Source organism: Cydia pomonella, chromosome 1 (assembly GCF_033807575.1).
Source record: "Cydia pomonella isolate Wapato2018A chromosome 1, ilCydPomo1, whole genome shotgun sequence".
Lineage (NCBI taxonomy): Eukaryota > Metazoa > Arthropoda > Insecta > Lepidoptera > Tortricidae > Cydia > Cydia pomonella.
In genome coordinates, this window is record NC_084703.1 from 4,224,869 (window position 1) to 4,230,065 (window position 5,197).

Consider the following 5,197-nt stretch of genomic DNA (forward strand, 5'->3'; position numbering starts at 1 on the left):
CGATATTTGCGCTCCGGTGGCGAGCGCACCATACCTGGGTATTTTTTGTTCTTCCATAAGATTCACACATATTTGTTGTAAGTAGTTTTCAGGATTTAAAGAGCTTTTTCATATGTTTGTGTATATAGTGTGTATTTTTGATACGATCACATATTCAAAAGGCAGTTAGTTTAGCCTGTAATTAACACGCTTTCATATGTTTAATAAAAAATGAACGACTTTTATTTTTTCTTACAAGCTAATTCAGCAAGCAATGTATCACTACTTTGTTTTAACTCAAAACGTCTCATTAATGACGCGACGTCACAACTGTCACAAGTGATCATGATGTACGACATACATTGACGCTCGAAAAAAATCAAAAATTAATTATGTTCTGGTAGTGAAGACTAAACTAAAAAAAATCTTTCAAAATTGTTTTATAGCACTAAACCCTACGTCTAGTTTAAGTTTGAGGTTAATCAAAAATACACACTGTATTTTTTTATACCTACATTTATGCATAGTGTTTGTAACAACTTCTCCAACAACGACTCCAAAAGTCATTCGATATTGAATCTGAAAATGCGAATACTCTCTGGGTCATATATATACACATATATATGTTCTAATTTGTCTATTCTTCTGGTGTAAGTTTTTAATATTCATACTTACTTATTTCATTACCTTAAATTCGATATAATTACATGAAATATTTGTCTATTTACATGGTACACTTAAATATTTAGGATTTTTATACAACTAGCCGCTTATGTATAGATTGAAGTATTTTAGGTTTAACGAAAGTAAACCCTTTTCCTGGCATGGTACGATAAATTTTACTATTATTTTTCTCAGTTCTACTTCCTCAATGATATATTTATAAGAAATTATGCATTTAAGAGAAAAATTGGAGTATTTTTGATATTTCACCGACATATGTAAAATTTCTACCGCTTTATGCTTTAAAAGTTGAATGTCCAAATCGTACTCTATGTTTTCTATGTATTTAATTAAAGCTACTGCCATTGGTTTCAATATTATTAACCAATTAAAACTATGGTTTTTTTGCTCCAGTCATGGGATGTATGGCATCATTAATTTTCAAACTAACAAATATCAATTAAAAATTAAACCTAAGCAGCTCTTTGGCTCTTGTTTATGGTAAAATGTTGTCAGCGATTAAAAACTGATGGATTTGTCTATACCATTCTATTACTGGTGCCTGTTCAATTATAAGGGTGTTTACTAATAATATACTAACATGGAGCTGATCTGATGATGCAGTCAGTAGGTAGCCAAAGGGACTCCTCTCCTCGTTGGCCAAACATAAACACGTCGAGTTTAGGCTCATTAGAAAGGTCTCAATAAATACGTACGAAAACGTACAGCCAGTACCCCTAGTGTAAATTTGATCGACATCATAATCATAACGTGACGAACGCGTTTGCGTCAAGTCTCATTTTGTATAGGATTTTGAGTTTCCAAAACGTCCCGCTTGGCGCGCTATTTCTAAATCCAATACAAAATGACACTAAACGCAAACGCGTACGTCACGTTTCGAAATCGAATTTATTTACACTAGGGGTACAGGAATAAAAGTGTGTCAAGTATTTTGACAGTAACTTGTTTAAGAGTTGTTTCATCTCTCAATACGTTTTAATTCATTTTAATTATTGCAATTAATGGCTTCATTCGTCTTTCCAATTATTGTATGTTTTTTTTATTATTAAAAGTGATTAATGCATATTGTAATATAATGCCAATTAGCACGTAAGATTCAGCTGTTAGTTTGAAATAAATAAATGAAATGAAATGAAATGAAATAAGTAGTAGTAAAGTACAGAAACGATTTTACCTAACCCGAAGTCAAAGAAATTGTGTTAAGTATATTATCCACTAGAACTTCAATCTCTATCATCAGATCAGCTCGATATTATCATAATATTGGATTGTCACTTGCCATTGTTATAGATCTGTGGCTTGGTAATAATTTACTATAGTTAACAACAAAATATTATATTAAAAAGAAACATAATATAAAATAGGAATATATATTCATTATGATTAAACACGATAATACCTATCTATCTCGCGCTCGAGATACTCGGCCAATTCGAGCGTACACTGACATGGAAATGACATCTACCTGGATGTCATTTTGTTATCGTGTATTTCGCTCGTACTTGTTCGTACATGTACTGGCGCGGGAAGTCGTACTTAACTAAATTACGTGATTCAAATATAAATTTAATGTTAGTGTACGCTCGAATTGTCCTGACTCAGCGCAATCATGCTAAAGGTCTGTTTCACAATGTCCAAGTAAAGTCCTGAATAAGCTACTTGCCACTTCTTTCGAAGTTATTGAGGTAAAACCTCTTATGATTTATGATCTTAAACAGCGGTGCGATTTTTCAAAAACCCGCGCGATCGCCAATCTTTTGTCGCAAGTTTCGCGCGGCGGTTCATATCTTTTATTTCATAGTAATTTCATGGCTTTACGCTCTCTGGCCCTTTTAAGACGAAAGTGGAGGATGGTTCCGATACCACCATTCCATACATCCCCAATTTGCTCTTTTTTTTTTATGGAGGATAGGCAGGCGTTTGACCACGATCACACCTGATCGTAAGTGATGATGCGGTCTACGGTGGAGCACGCTTACCTATGAGATACCTATTTACTCTAGCGTTGAAGAGATTCAGATTGTACTCATACGGAAACACAGACTCGGGAGGGCATTCCACTCCTTGGCAGTTCGCATAAGGAATGTTGAAGCGAAACGCTTCGGGCGTATTTGTGGAATACTTACCATGAAGCGATGCCGAAGTGCCGATTGTCTGGTAGTCCGATGGTGAAATGGGGACGGAGGAATAAGGTTGTGCAATTCCTCAGCACACTCTCCGAAATGTATCCTATAAAAGATCGTTAGGCTGGCAACCTTGCGTCGATGTTCCAGACTTTGAAGTCGAGCATTCGTCAGATCGTCGTCATTAATAATTCTCTTGGCCCTCCTCTCGACTGACTCGAGCGCCTCAAGCTGGTATTTGGCTGAACCATACCACAGATGTGAACAGTATTCCACACACGATCGGACTTCTCTTCTCTGGATATTAATAATAGAAGTCACTGAAAAATATGAAGCATGCGAGTGGTTATTAATCAAAAAGTAGTTATGATCGATATACTTACATTAAATTATTTTAGGTAACATACTATATACAATACCCAGAAAGGAAAATGGGGACTACGTTTATATGGAGCGTCGTCCCCTTTTCTCTTAAGGTCGTTTTTTGACTGCCAAGTTTTATCATCATCATCTTCCTCGCGTTGTCCCGGCCACGGCTCATGGGAGCGTGGGGTCCGCTTGGCAAATAACTTGGTACTATCCAGGCTTTGAACCCGCGACCTCAGGATTGAAAGTCGCACCTGCTTCTACCTCTACTAACCACTACTTATGTACATAATGGATTTTAAGTACCTAGTATTAAGACAAGATGCAATTTTTTTTTTTTAATTCAATATCGACTATCGTATCGTATCGTACTAACGGCCCGATTCGAAGAATGAGATACGATAACGATAAGTTCTGGTTTAGATAAGTTCTCATTTAGATATCGTTTGTATGTCGTATAATTGACAGAAGCGGCTCGATTCGGGTAACCAATGTCACTTTGACGTTAGGAAATGTTATTGGGATCACAGCGGTATCTTTAATAAACGTCAATTTTGACATGTCGTTTAGTTATAGGGACCGTGCGCGTTGGAGGGTCTGCCATCTTGTAACATGTACATTTACACGTCACGTGTTCTCTTGTGCATAGTAGGTTCTGCCATCTTGTGGGCTACATCGGAACAATAAACATCACATTACGCGTCGCGCCAAAAATCTGACGGCTCCTGTGCTGCCTCCTACAGTTCATGCACGCTCCCTATCGATCTTTTAAAAATCTTTCCAAGATCTTTAACGTGTCTTAATCATTCTTCGAATTGGGCCATATGTCGTTAACGCTAGGCCACCAGTTTCAACATATGAAAGTTTAAATATCAAGTCAATTTTAGCGATATCTAGAACCCACGCTTGTGGGTTAGCGAAAGCATAAATTGATAAAAATAGCCGCAACGGAGCATCATATTGTGTAACCATGCCGGTGCATGCATGCAAGTGAACTTTGATCAGACGATTTGCAATAACAAAGTGTACCGGTGTCATCATTCATGCCAAATTCCTATGAAAATACAGAACCCGCTTATAATTAGCTTAATTACATCGAAGGGAAGTGAGAAATACGTCATACTACGCCGATGTCATGTAAAACATAGTAGTAAGTTCTTATTTTTGTCAAGTTTCCAAATTAATCACAAATTCCTTTGTCAGAGTTGCTTTTTAGGGTTCCGTACCCAAAGGGTCAAACGGGACCCTATTACTGAGACTCCGCTGTCCGTCCGTCCGTCCGTCCGTATGTATTTCTGTTGCCGCTATAATAACAAATACTAAAAACAGAATAAAATAAATATTTCTTTCCAATCTCGAGGTATCCAATCACCAATGTTAAGCAACGTCGGGCGGGGACAGTACTTGGATGGGTGACCGTTTTTATACCTAGATAATGGTACGGAACCCTTCCTATGCGAGTCCGACTCGCACTTTGCCGATTTTTTTATACTACGTCGGTGGCAAACAAGCATACGGCCTGCCTGATGGTAAGCAGTCTCCGTAGCCTATGTACGCCTGCAACTCCAGAGGAGTTACATGCGCGTTGCCGACCTTAACACTCCGGACCCTCGTTGAGCTCTGGCAATTTTACTCACCGGCAGGAACACAACACTATGAGTAAGGTCTAGTGTTATTTGGCTGCGGTTTTCTGTAAGGTACGCCATCAGATATATTGGAGCACCCAAGGTGCTCACAAAAGTCTGAACACGCCTCTATTGTCAAGGCGTTAGAGTGCGTGTTCAGATATTTTTGAGCACCTCGGCCGCTCCGATATATCGGACGGCCACTCTACATCGGAGCGACAGCCGCTATATACCCTACCTACCTACTTATTGAACCTATCGCGTTGAATCATAACCCCTATGAGGTACTTCAAGTCTCTTTTCATTTAAATTACTTAAAAATAAGTTTTTGGCAATAATTTCCTTTTTTGGTACAAAATGTTATCGCTGACTGTACTTTTCTTTCCACATGCAACTAATACTAATCGAGACAATTCTAAA